Here is a 16,366-nt window from a genome sequence, read left to right on the forward strand (position 1 = left end):
AAATGCACAAACACTTAGGTACAGGCAGAGCTCTAGGAGCTTAGAGAGAATGTGTTCTAGTTTAAATCACTGCAGATCAATATCTACTAACACACTGATGAATTCTAAGTGCATATGATGATAGACGTACACTGGTTTTACCATGGTATAATACAGTGAACATTTCTAAGAATCAGTCTAAACTGAGAGTTATTGAAATAGAAAGCTTGAAGGCTTCAATTGCTGCTTTGGCCTTCATGGACAGGCACTATATTCTGTGATATTTAAGAGATAAGTAGCAAGGAGCCAGATGTATGTAGCACTGGCATGCAGCTCACGACCAGTATTTTTACAACCAATGTGCTATTCTGCAAACTAACCTATGTACTAATAGGTTGGTTCACATAATACGGATTCCTAGTGGGTCTCAATTCGATCTACCTCATGAATATTAATGAGATAGGTTGTAAACTGAGACCCCTTAATAATCACAGCCATCACAGATATGGTGGTCTGCTGATGTCAGCAAACCACCGCATCTGTGATTGCTTTTAAATAAAACAGTTTTTTTTAAATGCAGCCAGTTGTCCTTAAAGAAAAATGGGATATGTTTAAAAAAAAACTTACAATTATTTTTTAAGAGTATGCAGTGGCCCATGGAAACACTGCCTATTCTTACAGAATATTTTTTTCCAACAATCACATAGGGGAAGGGATCTCTTGAAGACCTCTTACCCTTTGCTGGACTGGATTTTGGTTGCAACTAAGGGTGGGCGGAATTTGCGAAATTGACTTTGGCAAATTATCGCGAAATTACGCAAAATCTCCGTGATCATGCGAAACTTTCGCGGAGATTGTGTTTCCTGCCCATTCGCGATGTGTTTTTGCATGCTCGCGGGAAAATATATCTCCAACTTGCCCATGCGGTCGCTAATGGGCGTGGCCATCTTGCTCGCGATGCTTCTTTCCCGTTCACGATCGCAATGACGTGTTCGCGATCACAAACTCTCGCGGGACAGCGCGACCGGCTACCAACACTCTAACATCTTGTGGTGCGCGCGAACAGATAGGAAAACTCGTCGGCGAAGGCAGGGACCCGGTAAGTCGCAACCGCGCACGCGAGAATGCATTTTTAAAGCGCGAACAAGAAAAATACTTCAGTTTCGCGGCACGTTGCGAAAGTTTTGACATTTTCGCGCTCGGAACGAAATTTACCACCCAGGCCTAGTTGCAATACATACATACATATCAATCTGATTTTGTAATTAGGAGGGAAGACCTAAACACGCCACTTCCAAATACGGAATCGGACTTTGACCTCAAAATCAAACTGCTATTGAGTAATTTGTTACAGATTTGTAATTTGTGGTTTGTACATACCAAAAGGCCTTTTTGAAGTCACAAATGGTCCCATTCTGTGAATTAAGCAGTTTGTGACCGAAAAAAGGCTTTTAACATATGGTCCTAGATTTGCTGGCAACTAGGAGATTTTCCATCTTTTAAATTTAGAATACAAATCATGCGCCTAAATGCCAACAAACCACACTTAGGGGTCCATTAGGATGTAGGGCGGTGGGACCACCGCCACGCTGGTGGTGCGGAAAAATGCCTTTTTCCGTCCGCTAGCATTGGACATCACATCCGCCATATTAGTATGGTCAAACATAGGTCAATTCCCGAACGCCGCGGTGCAACGCGCACAGCCATCAAAGTGCGCCTGCCACCGCGGTGGTGGGAGCTAATGGAGAGCCTCCACCGTGCGGAATGACGTCCACCCCGGTCCACATATTAGGATGGCTCAAGCAAGCAGACGCACCGCAGCGGAGACACCGCCCAACCAGAGACGGCAGAAACTTGACAGCAGAGCGCGAAACCAGAGTCCCGGTCCACACCACCCAGACACGATCACAATGGACCAAGCTCTACACGTCTTTCCGGTGCTGTACCTGCTACATCACCAGGAATCATGGACCGCCGCAGACGCCGCCGCAGGTACGCAATAACACAACACACAACCCACGGCCTGACACAGGGTCCAAATCCACATCAGACACTCCAGGGGGGATAGAGACACATCCCCAAGGGCACCCACACATCACCCACCTGCCACAAATTCACCCCGCTGCATCCTGGACACATAGCTACCACCACCATGCAGCAATGTCCTGGTCACGTCACCGCAGCGGCGAACACACGCAAAGACATGCGCAATATGAAGGCAGTGTCAGGCATGGGCAGGGCACAAAGACCACAGGGCCACACCCACACACTAGCACACCCCATGAAGGCACATGCCATGTGCCCACCCGGTGCACCCCATGCACAACAACAAGCCAGGGCAATACATACCCTGCACCACACAACCAACAATCATGGAGACACACAATGCAGGAGTGGCTGCACAGGAACACACAACACACAGCACAGTAGCACAGGGTCAGGGAAACACACACTACACCACACTCAGGGAAAAAGCAATGAGGACAAGCAACAAATGAACACACGCAAGGAAGCAACATCCAAATAAACACACAGCCTGCACAGTCACACATACATATCACAGACTGACACACACACATACACACCCAACATGCCAACAGCAATGGAGCACAACAAATAGGGAAACCAAAGTGGGCTGAACACAAATGGAAGGCCATGGAGAGACACAACAAGCATGTGTACATCACATCAACACAAGGAACAGAGCACAACACCCTCACACCATAAAAGCACACATGGCTGGCACAGTCAGTGAAATCAAACCACAGACAGCTCGGTGCAACCACACAAGGAGACAGCAAGGCAAACCATGTATAGGCACAAGGATGAAAGGATGAAAGGAAGGCCCTGAACTCAATCTGGGACCAGCCACACATACATACAACTACTTCACAGGAGTACACAAGCAGCACTACACACAGGGTCTATCTATCTACACACCTCAGGACTGACAAACACCAGTAAGAATCTACACACATACCCCCCCTCACACCAGCAGCACACAACACCAGTGCCATACACACTGAAGGCTGCCAATACTTGACAGGCAATACACACACAAACGACCACACACCCTGGGCTCAGCTATAAACATCACATACACACAGTCACACAGGGATGCCACCACAAATGTGGAAACAAATACAACAGACAAACACATAACCCAACTGAAACACACACAGAGCCACAACAACAACAACAGACATGCCCTGTGCAGCTAAACTGGGGAAAGGCAATGGGAGCACAGACACAATAGGAGTGCACAACCTCATTACTCAGGAACAATGCACAGACAACATTCCACAACACACACAAGAAGTGCACCATCACAGAGCAACACGGCCACAGCAAATAAACAACAGATGCACAGGCAGAACAATCACATAGCAAACATAGCATGACATCAGGGGATGCACAACAGGCAATCACAAAGCAACATACACACAGCACAGCAAACACAATAAGCTGTGTGTGCACACCAAGCACACCAGACACACACAGACATCAGTGACAGAACAGCAACCCACAAAACACCATACAGCACAGCACAAAGACAACAGCACAGCCAGGAAGTGAAGCAATAACACAAACAACACACATACATCCAACACAACACCCAATAGATGCACAAGTCTGGGACACAAAGGTGGAAACAACTTGACCACAGGACTGGGCAGCACACACAGTTGAACTGCATAGCAGCAACCATAACTGACAAACAGCACCAGTACATCACACATGACCCATTGGGAAAATGCACTGAGTGACACATTGACCCTGGACAAAGAACTGCACCACAAAGCACAGTGGCACAAATGAAGTCATGGGGAGGCACACACACACATACCAACCAAGTGGACAGCTCACACCAAATTGAAGTGTACTGCATGTCAGTAGGGGACATGGCAGGAGTGTACCATACACAAAGAGAGGGAGTGCAGACCCACAATGGGTAGGTAGCTGAAGCACAGATAGGGGATGGCATGACAACACACACAACATGCCACACTGGAGGCAAGAAGGCACCATGGGACAGCAAGGCATGAGAAAACACAACCACAATGGCAGTGTGGAGCAGCAGGTCTGCACAGACCCCACAAACAGCCACCAGACACAGGGATGTGCAACAAAACACAACACTGAATTGCCAGTAACACCCTCTGCATACTCACAATTGAAAAAAAAACAAGTAGGAGTCAGACAGAACTGCAAGGACACACCAACACACTGCACAGTGCACAACATACACCTCACACATGGGCATACAACCACATCCACAGGGATGAACAATCAAAACAACAGGCACACAACTCCTGGGTGACACATGTGTGTAGTTGACATTGCAGAGGCATGCACACATCAACACTCCCGACAAACTCACCCCCTTCACACTGCACAATACCTGGCCATCCAAGAGCACACATGGAAAGTAAGCCATGGTACTAGGCTGACTGGCCATCACAAGATGACCACACACATACACCACTGGGCACACATATAGGAATAACACACACATGATGACCCTGGACAGCCTGCCTGAAATACTGTGTGCAGAAACCCACCCTGTGCTGGCAGTGCCCCCAACCTGACATGTGTACAATAGAGCCAACATGAACTCATCAAGTAAATGACTTCTGCTAAACATTCAAAATTGACACCATTACCACCACAAGTATCTGGGCCAAGAAGAACTGAAGCCCCTGTCACCCCTGAAAAAAAGAGAGCAAGTGAGCCCAAACATTGACTATGTTGAAGTGCCACACAGACCATGTGGCACAGTAAACCATTTACACACAGCAAAAGAACTTTATTCAGTAAGGAAACTGACAAAATAGACAACTGGAGCAACTGTTTTTATTCACAAATCGCACAGATAAGCACCATCAGAAGAGAAGAGTAAGGCACAAAATGCAGAGCATGTCCATGAGAAGCTGCACAGGCAAGGGCAAAACAACAGTGAACAACAAGGCCTGTGGCCAGGGCAGAGTGCAGAGCATGTCCATGAGAAGCTGCACAGGCAAGGGCAAAACAGCAGTGAACAACAAGGCCAGTGGCCTTGTGGCCAGGGCAGAGTGCAGAGCATGTCCATAAGAAGCTGCACAGGCAAGGGTCCAACAAAGTAGTGAACAACAAGGCCAGTGGCCAGGGCAGAGTGCAGAGCATGTCCACGAGAAGCTGCACAGGCAAGGGCAAAACAGCAGTGAACAACAAGGCCAGTGGCCAGGGCAGAGTACAGAGCATGTCCATGAGAAGCTGCACAGGCAAGGGCAAAACAGCAGTGAACAACAAGGCCAGTGGCCAGGGCAGGGTGCAGAGTATGTCCATGAGATGCTGCACAGGCAAGGGCAAAACAGCAGTGAATAACAAGGCCAGTGGCCAGGGCAGGGTGCAGAGTATGTCCATGAGAAGTTGCACAGGCAAGGGTCCAACACAGCAGTGAACAACGAGGCCAGTGGACAGGGCAGAGTGCAGAGAATGTCCATGAGAAGTTGCACAGGCAAGGGTCCAACACAGCAGTGAACAACAAGGCCAGTGGGCAGGGCAGAGTGCAGAGCATGTCCATGAGAAGCTGCACAGGCAAGGGCAAAACAGCAGTGAACAACAAGGGCAGTGGCCAGGGCAGGGTGCAGTGTATGTCCATGAGAAGCTGCACAGTCAAGGCCAAAACAGCAGTGAACAACAAGGCCAGTGGCCAGGGCAGGGTGCAGAGTATGTCCATGAAAAGCTGCACAGGCAAAGGTCCAACACAGCAGTGAACAACAAGGCCAGTGGGCAGGGCAGAGTGCAGAGCATGTCAATGAGAAGCTGCACAGGGAATGTGTGCGACTGTACCTTTCCATGGCCAGCAACACAGTCAGGGGGCAACAATGTGCAGTACAGGCCCTCCTGTGTGGGAAACCGGTGTGTGAGGGTGGCTACCACTCAGACTTGGCTGTCAGGCAGACTGGGAGCTGGCTGTGCCTCGGGGACTGTCGGGGCACTTAAAGGGGGAGAGAGCGGAACAGCTGAGGTAGAGTGATCAGTGTCTTGGCAGGCTGGAGGGCTGCTTGGACCAGGTGGAGTAGTGGCACGTGGAGGTGGAGTCATGCAGACGGGAGTCACGGTGTGGCTGGGAGATTGTGGAGGGGTGCCCTTCCATCGGATGATGTGGTGCTTTGCGTCTCAGGCTGGGACTCCTCCAGCAGACTCCTGTCCCCCTCTGATGCATTGGTGACATCTGTGTCACTGGGCTCCTGGGCAGCTGTGGTGCTAGTTTCACCCCAGCTAGTGTCCGTCTCCTGTCCCTCCGTAACCACAGGTGATGCTGCATGGGAGAGAGAGATGTAGGGTCAGGTCAGTGACAAAAACAGAACAAACATATGCAAGCAATGCATGACAAAAGTTGAGCAAATCTATATGTTGCACACCACCCTGTGCAATCACATCGTGCCAACTCACTACATAGACTTAAGCAGTGCATGGAAACTGGAAACTCAGGCATGAGTGAGTCATGTGATGACCACACAGGACAACACCCTGCTTGTGGCTCTGTTCAAATGGACACACAACTTGTTCTGAGCACACCTACGGACATGATGGGGCACACAACTTGTTGCCAATGACAGCACTGGATGTAACAGGAGGGGACAACACAGACCCAGACTACAACATGACAGTCCACAATGGACATTAGCCCATGCCACCCACCATGTCAAACCTTGGGGACAATAGAATGCTGCACATTGCTGTAAGATATCTAGCCCTCCCCAATATGGGTGCATGCAATGGACGCATTGATGTACGCACAGTCAGATTGGTCACACTGCCGTTCCCTCCCATGGGATTCCCAAGACTACACCAATGCAGAAGAAACCTGAAGAGCACAACTCAGAGTGGAATGTGAGGGTACAGCTTCCAAATCAACTTTGTAAGTACAGGTAGGGCAAATGCATGCCACACGCACCCAGGCCAGCAGCCACTTACATGCCACAGCATCACACTACCAACATCACAGAGGCCAGCGCTGGCACAGGCTCTGTACACATGCAGGCATTCCCATCCAAAGTCAGACTCCCCAAATGCTCACCCCTGGCTTGCTGCTGATGCTCCTTCAAACGTGCATCCAGCTTAGGCTGTGTCACCGCCAAGATTCGCCCCATTAGTGGTGTCATGCTGCACCGTGCCAGACGCCCAGTGCGAGGAAGCAGCCCAAGGGTCATCTCTGCCACATTCTTTGCCAGCCGGCTGTCATCCCATCTCTTGTGGCAGTGGGTGCGCCGTCGGTTTGAGACCCCCAGGGCTCACACCTTCGCTGCAATGGCCCTCCACATGGCCTTACGCTGGTGTACCTTGAGCTGCAGGCATGGGAGACAAGAGGGAGAAATGATCAGGTATACAGTGCCATGTAATGACATCTATCAGTATAGCAGCAAGATACAACCAAATCACATATCCAACAATAGATTCATCGGAGACTATAGTACAGCCCATATGTGACCCCTGCATGGGAAAAGCTGATGTTAAAGCATGCAGGTGTGGGGGGAACACAGTCCCTGCACATCTCACACACATGCAGGATGCCAGCACTGAAACCTGCCTGCCGACATCTCCAGTCAATTGTTGGGTTGAGCAACACATACATCACATATCAACCTGTGTTGGGGGGTGACCCACTGTGTCCAAGACTGCGCAGCCTCAATGTCCTTGCCCTGTGAATAGATAACTGTGTCATGGATGTCACATTGAGAGACATGATCTCACAAATACAAAGTGCCCTTCACAAGGGTGGTTGTGTCCAATCTACAGTGCTGAGATGGGCCACAGCTGGAGTGCAATGTGAAAAGACTGATGTCATACTCTGTAAGTGAAGTGATGTGTCCTTGTCTTAGTAGACGGGGACTGTGCAGGCCAGCTGGGCTCACACTGAGATGGACTACAGGGGCACACACAGCCATCCAGTCAAGCAATCACTGTCCTGACTACAGCATGAACAACCTTCTGTGTCACTGTATGGCTGACAACACAACACAGGTCACTCATACTTACATGTGCAGGGAGGGAAAGCTGTGGCATTGGGTACACACACCCTCCCACTGGAGACAGCATGTCAGGCAGTGCATTACACTACCCCACACTCCCAGGCACATACTGCATCAGTCCACTACATGTGTTCCCCCCTGCTCTACCACAACACTGTTAAGACTCACCACGACATTTGGGGCACCATATAGCCATGGGTACTGTGTGTGCACCTCATCCACCAGCGCCTCGAGCTCCTCGCTCGTGAAGGGACTGGCACGGATCTTCTCTGTCCTTGCCATCACTGTGGACGTGAACAACAGCAGGGGATTTTGGTGGTGAGGGTCCCCAGGCAGCAGTCCCTGGAGGCAGCAGCAGGTGAGGGGTCTCAGGCAGCAGTCCCTGGAGGCAGCAGTAGGTGATGGGTCTCAGGCAGCAGTCCCTGGAGGCAGCAGCAGGTGAGGGGTGTCAGGCAGCAGTCCCTAGAGGCAGCAGCAGGTGGTGGGTCTCAGGCAGCAGGCTCTGTGAGCAGTGACAATGTGAAGCTCACTCCCACATATATAGCCCCCTGGGGTCGTTTCGAAGGTGCCAAGCTGCAGCAATTGGTGGTCCATGTCTGCCTCTTTCAAATGCATCCAATGATCGCCTCTGTGGTGGTGGAGCACACCTACCGCGATCTTTAAAATTGCATCATGCCACTGCTATCGAGCTTCCCATTGGCTCTAGGGTGAGCTCCATTGCGGTGTAACACCACTGGGGCCCGGAGTGCGCTACTGCGATTTTAGTGGCAGAGCATGCCAACCGCCATTTCCACATATCTCCATGCCTATGAGTACTGCACTGGTGTGAATGGGGGTGCTGGTGACACATCGTCGGTGCCAGGCGGTAGGTACCGCGATATGGGTGCCATGCATTAACACGAGGCACCGCCATTCTGGCAGCGGAGCATGCCAACCGCCATTTCCACATGTCTCCATGCCTATGAGTACTGCACTGGTGTGAATGGGGGTGCTGGTGACACACCGCGACATGGGTGCCATGCAATGGTGATGTCCATCTGTCACACATCAACAGTGCATAGTGCCAACATGTTCAATGGAACATCATAGTGCACATGATGCCAATGTTCAATTTCTAAAAACTGAGAGGAACCCCTTACACCAAAGGAATAGGGTATCATGCAAAGATATAATCACAAAGGTTTCCTTTGGAATCCACTAAGCAGCCCACCTAATATATTACACCCAGAGAGAGTCATCCACCATCTCATTCAATCCAGTTCATCACAGTCAGGATAGGAGAATAGTTCTGTGCACCCAAAGCTACTAATGCATACAGGACTAATAGCAAAAAGTTAAAAGTTAAAAAGATTGTATTCAATCCAAACCATACATTGCTAAACAATAAATGACACTGTATCATAAGATAAAAAATACAATAGTACAATTTCACTATAATTCATTAAAAAAAAAAAAATTCTCCTTAACAAGCATACCACACAATATAAATTTAAAATGAAAGCGAGACTACAAAAGACAGACCAAACACTTTGTCTTAAATTGATTGATCACATCTGTAGTACTTATTTCTCAAACACTGGGTGCTGTGTTCTGTTGACACTCAAGTTTCAGTAATGATACAGATTGTGGTCCTAGTGGATCAAGCGTCGACGCGTTTCGGTGGAGAAATTATAATGCCAATATAACAAAAGAGAGAGAAAGGGATTTCACAACTAAGTTGTAAGGGGTACTCCCAGTCCCCTGAGGTACACAAAATAAACAAAGAAGGGGGTATCCTTAAATGAGAGAAGGTAAAGACCTTCTGTCTGTTAGAGAGTTCTCAGAGAAGTAAAAAGAGAAAATATTTCTTTTTTATGAAACCCCTCACTCACCAACCTGGTTGGTGACATGCTTCATCATCGTGGTCCACCCGAGCAGTCGAATACCACTCGGGTGTGCTTCCACGCCTGATTACAGCGGAGCAGGTTTGTTATTATATCAGTACGTGTAAGTGACGTGTGTGAGTGAGTGAAATAAAGTTAAAAGTAATCCTACTGTACTCCCTAACAAATTTAATATGGAGCAGCAGGGTCACGATTAAAAAAGTGGTGAAGTGTAATACTAATGTAGGTTTAATTTGACCTAAAGTATTATCCAAATATTGACGGTCTACATGTTTCAACCTTAGAGTATAATCACAGGTTTTCGTCAGGACCTATCGACACACCGGGCGGTCTACACGCACTAAGGTGCATCCAACCCTGGAGCGTCTGTGTGCCACCTACATATACTTGCGAAGGTGGTAAAAAGGGTTCAAGGAGTCCTCTGTGTACAGATGAACCTGAAAAAAGCACATACAGTTCTGGGCAATCAGAAAATGATCCATTTAAAATTAGAATGAACAGTGCCCATTTCCGTGTGAACTCTCATTTGTGCGCATATAATCACCTCATTGGCAACTTGCAAAAAACGGGCTGCTAATCAGAACCGTGAGGCACTGTTGGAACCCAATCTGAAACAAGTGACGGACACGCCTCTTACGTGCGTCACCACATACAGTACTATCTCGAACCAGGTCACAAGGACAATCAACAAACACTGGAACATCCTGAATACAGGCAATCTAAAATGGGAAAAACCCTTGTTCTCTTTCAAGAGAGCAAGGAGTATTAAAGATGCATTGGTACACACCAGACCAAAACAACCAGAAACACCAACAAGATGTACTGTCCTTAATTCATGGGGACTACCTAACATTACAGGTCATTTTCCATGCGGTGACTGTAGCGTGTGCCATCTCACCACAGCCACAAAAACACTATCCCTAGAACCTGGCAGAGAATGGTCACAAAGAAAACATACAAACTGTAACACCACTAATGCAGTATATTTAATTACCTGCCCGTGTGAACTTCGTTACATAGGGATGACAACAAGGAAAGTGAAGCAGAGGATCTGTGAGCACAGGAGCACTATTAGATGCAAAAAACAAACCACGCGTCTAACAGAACACTTTCTTCAACACAATCACACACCCAACGATATGCGTTGGACGATAATTGAAACTGTGACTGGTACTAACACACAGAAATTTCTGTATGAAAAAGAACAACGCTGGATACACAGATTGTCCACCCACAAACATGGTATGAACGATTGCATACCTTGGAACTCTGTGCTGAACAAATAACCTCATTGTGCCTTGTAATTTTAACTGAATTACTGTTTTCCTCTCTGTAGCATTCCTCCTACGTGTGGAAGGTCCTATTCCATGTAAATATATGTTTAATAATCACTCTTGACTCCCTTTATTTTCTCACCTATGACTAGCCATTCACCGGCAGAAATCGACCTGTCGCTTTAAAAATTGTCTCCTCACTCCAGGCCACGCCCACTAGTCATGTGACCAGGAAGTGAGGAGTATTTAGTTGAAGCCTTGCTGCCCATTCAGTAACATCCGGGCGCCTGGGGGAAGCACAGCAGGTTTGTGGCAGGCAGTCGGTGAGCTGAGGTAAGAGTATGTAGGGAAGAGCTGGTGGCCACGCACACGTGAGGCACTTAGAGTTAAGTGTTCTGACCATTGTCGCCCGTGTTTTGTGTTTCTTGTCCAACAGTAATGCAGCACCGTCTGTCTCCCTTATGAGCCCATGACACGATTCGAGTAAGAATCGCGAGTGAGTCTTGAGTCGTTTCCTTTTTCCACCGTGTTCTGTTTTTAAATAATTTCCTTAGCGCACGCATGTCACAAATAGAGTTTTTTTCACGTGCGTCTTTGTCCGCTCTATAGAATCACGCATCATGTATACTCACAATTGCTGTGTAGCCGTAAGACACCCACGATTTCCACAATGATTTAGTGGGTTGATGCTAATCTCGCATAATATGGAACGAATGCTCGGTTCCAACAACCAATGGTAATTACATGGGGCGCATAACTCAGAATGAGGTGATTATATGCGCACAAATGAGAGTTCACACGGAAATGGGCACTGTTCATTCTAATTTTAAATGGATCATTTTCTGATTGCCCAGAACTGTATGTGCTTTTTTCAGGTTCATCTGTACACAGAGGACTCCTTGAACCCTTTTTACCACCTTCGCAAGTATATGTAGGTGGCACACAGACGCTCCAGGGTTGGATGCACCTTAGTGCGTGTAGACCGCCCGGTGTGTCGATAGGTCCTGACGAAAACCTGTGATTATACTCTAAGGTTGAAACATGTAGACCGTCAATATTTGGATAATACTTTAGGTCAAATTAAACCTACATTAGTATTACACTTCACCACTTTTTTAATCGTGACCCTGCTGCTCCATATTAAATTTGTTAGGGAGTACAGTAGGATTACTTTTAACTTTATTTCACTCACTCACACACGTCACTTACACGTACTGATATAATAACAAACCTGCTCCGCTGTAATCAGGCGTGGAAGCACACCCGAGTGGTATTCGACTGCTCGGGTGGACCCCGATGATGAAGCATGTCACCAACCAGGTTGGTGAGTGAGGGGTTTCATAAAAAAGAAATATTTTCTCTTTTTACTTCTCTGAGAACTCTCTAACAGACAGAAGGTCTTTACCTTCTCTCATTTAAGGATACCCCCTTCTTTGTTTATTTTGAAATTATAATGCCACCTTTTTCAAGACCAACGTATTATTACTCTCAACAATTGATAAAAATGGGAACAATAAAATTCACCTGTGTGGCAAAAAACATATATATCAATATATCTCATAACGGCTCTATGTACATCAAAGACAACATTTTAAGAAAGAGAATTATTTTGCAGAAATTTTCTTATCGCGTTGTGTTTGCTTTAAAACAATTTGTTTTGTGGCCCATAATCTAGAAATTTGATGCTCTTCTCCCTTATACAACATATGGAGCACCACATACGAACGTGATAGTTATAGGTTCTCACTCAACAATAAGGAACAAAATAAATCTGAAAATTATTCATAAAAAACCCTATTCGAAGAACCAAAAGCTAATTTTATGTTTAACATAAAGTAGTTCATGTGGGAAGCACAGTAGCTAGACAGGTAGTTTGTACTTATCACAGAAAAAGACAAACTCTCCAATCCCACTGCACTCATTTGCCACACTCTATTATACCACATTCACAGATCTCCTTTATGCTTGCATCAGAAACTCAAAGTAAATGGTGACCGCTTAACTCTTTATTCATAGAGGTTTCAAGAGATATAGATATATCTTGAGCAACAGATTAATAATATATCTGAGCTTCAGGGGCAATCACCTCTTATTCTCAGCACTGCCTGATCAGAAACTGCCTGGGGGGTGTACCTGTAAAAAAGTAACAACCTCGTTATTAATATTGTCTAAGTTAGATGGTCAATGCCGCCCTATAGACTTAGATACTACAATCTATACTAATGCCCCAATGGGCTGCTCTATCATAAGTCTCCAACTCACCCAGGGCAGAAACTAAAGAGTCTAGAATTAAACAATTCAGTGGGTCCTGTCAAAATCAGTGATTTAAATCCTCTCGTCTATTGCACGAAAGCTCTGAAAAAGTATATGAAAAAGACATAATATTACTACTATTGTCATCCAATCTAATATGTAATTTTCTTAAGAGGCCTCTGGCTATGTATTATGCAGTAGTTTTAACATACCTGCATAGAATATTCTTTAACCTAAATTAATGGATGTTCATATAGTTTTATTTTCCTTATATGACGAATAAAAAGGGGGTCGGAGGGTTTCTTACAATAGTCCTGTAATGATATGTATCTATAACAGATACAAAAAAGAAAAGAGAAAAGAGAAGGACTATTAAGTACATCATAAATGTCTTTAATACTATTCACTATACTTTCTAACATAGCCATATTTTGTACGCTATTCAAGTTCAAAAGAACGTACAAAAAATGATGAAATTCCTCCCATGATTACATAAGAGGACACATAGATGCCATAACTGCCATTAATACTTCTTATATATATATATATATATATATATATATATATATATATATATATATATATATATATATATATATATATATATATATATATATATATATATATATATATATATATATATATATATATATATATATATATATATATATATATATATATATATATATTATCTACTGGCGGTCACCAGTAGATAGTTATAGTTAGGACCGTGTTTCTATAGGAAATCTCAAAATTCTATTTTGAATAACTTTGGCGCCGGTTGACGAATCCTCGCGAAATTTTCAAAACTAATGGGGCGCTCCGTTCAGCTCCTACCCTAAAAGTCTCGGGGTGATTCGTCAAGCGGGGGCCGAGAAAAAAGGGGTGTCCCAAAACGCGTTTTCCTCATGCATTTTCCCATAGGACCTTTAGTCGAAGGTACAGCCCGAACGGCTAAACAGAATTACTTGAAATTTGGCAAAGAGGTAGTCCTCAGGTCAGGCATGTGCCTTTTGCATATATGATGTCAATCTGTTCAGTACTTCCTGAGAAAATTGCAGTTAAAAGTACATAAATATCTATAGGCGCGCCTAACGTGCGCGAGCGTAATTCTGATTGGTGGTTACATGTCAGTCAACATTCAAATCGGTCGAAATCAGGAAGTGTCGGCCGCCTTTTTGTGTGTTTTGTGTGCGACAGTGAAAAAGACTGGTGGCGAACGTGAAAAGGGGGCAGGATAGAGAGTTCCTGACCCCCTAGCCTTTGTCAGGGGTCCCTGAAGGTCCCCAAGGGTGAAAAAAACATTTTATTTTATTTTATTTTTTAAATCGCGGGGTGCACGCACCGTGTGCGCACGGTAAAAAACGTTAAAAAAAAAAAATAATAACTTTTTAAACCAGCCATTCCATATTACAGGATACAGTCAATCTATAACTATATACACAGGTAGTTTATTGTAAAATTAATATATAAAAAATATAATAATACATACATAACTTAGCATTTAAAAAACCTTACAAATTCACTTAAAAAACCATAGGTTTCACACACGTTATAGTTGGGAATTAGCATTTAAAAAACCTTGGAAATTCACTTAAAAAACCATAGGTTTCCCACATGTTATAGTTAGCTGGACATTTCACTCGTAAAAAACCATTGAAATTCCCCCATTATAGTTCAGATAACTATAACTCGCGCGACCGCCACTCTATCACAAGGATGATGTCATGAGTGATGTCATGAGTGATGCCACTGACCATGTCATGAGTGATGTAATATGTGACGTCATGAGCAGTGGATTGCGGGCACGCGAGTCATAGTTATCTGAACTAACTATAACGGGGGAATTTCAATGGTTTTTTACGAGTGAAATGTCCAGCTAACTATAACATGTGTGAAACCTATGGTTTTTTAAGTGAATTTGCAAGGTTTTTTAAATGCTAATTCCTAACTATAACGTGTGTGAAACCTATGGTTTTTTAAGTGAATATATATATATATATATATAGAACAAGGCCCTCCATATTATAAAGTTGTATTGGTAAAAGAGGACCGAACTATTTGTCAGGGGGATAAAATAAAACAAATTGTTTATTGAAAGAGGCAGAGGCAACGGTCCCCTAAAGGTCAAATAACTAGGCCTGGGCCAAAATTCCGTTCCGCTCGCGGAAATTGCGATAATTTGGCATTTTTGCGTTCCGCTGAAAGCGCGAAAATGTCAAAATTTCCGCAATCCGCATCTTAGCGGTAATTTGTTTCTTGCTCGCGCTGTAAAAAAATCTTTCTTGCGCGCGCGCGATCGCCTTACCTGAATCCCCGCGTTTGCCGACAAGTTTTCCCGACCCGGTCGCGTTCTCCACGAGATGTTGGATTGTTGGTAGCCATTTTGCGCTGTCTCGCGACAGTTCACGCCTGCATTAAAGTAATTTGTCGCGCGATCACATCATTTGTCAGGCCATCATGCCTTTCTTCTCGCGATCATGCACCGTGAAAGTATGAGAAGATTGCGATCTCGAACACGTCATTCTCCACCGCGAGCGAGAGCGTGAGGATGCGGGCACGTCAAATCGAACGCGAAAAGGAGAAAGAGACCCCGAACACGTCATATCCAATGCGACATGGAGCGAGAGAACGCGATCAAGTCCTTTTGGACACGCCATCGACATCCGGCGGAAGTAATGTGAAGCTCGAGAACTCGAACATGTAAAATTTTCAATTTGGAGAAGAATATCAGCTCTAGCAGCATGAAACCTTCTGCAAATGATGATTTTGGATGGAAACAGCTACTCAGAGTGACATTTGGCTGTCCTTTTTTGTGCAAGGAGTCCTTTTTTAAAAAGGTGGGGAGAGGGAGGAAGTGCCACAGAATCTCCAACTTCCTGTTCTTGTCCAGCAGGCTCCTCCCAGTGCTTTGTCCATCTCCTGCTCATTCTACCTTTGGATTTTGAGCTGGAAAGAT

The sequence above is a fragment of the Triturus cristatus genome, chromosome 4_1 (genome assembly GCF_964204655.1).
Source record: "Triturus cristatus chromosome 4_1, aTriCri1.1, whole genome shotgun sequence".
Lineage (NCBI taxonomy): Eukaryota > Metazoa > Chordata > Amphibia > Caudata > Salamandridae > Triturus > Triturus cristatus.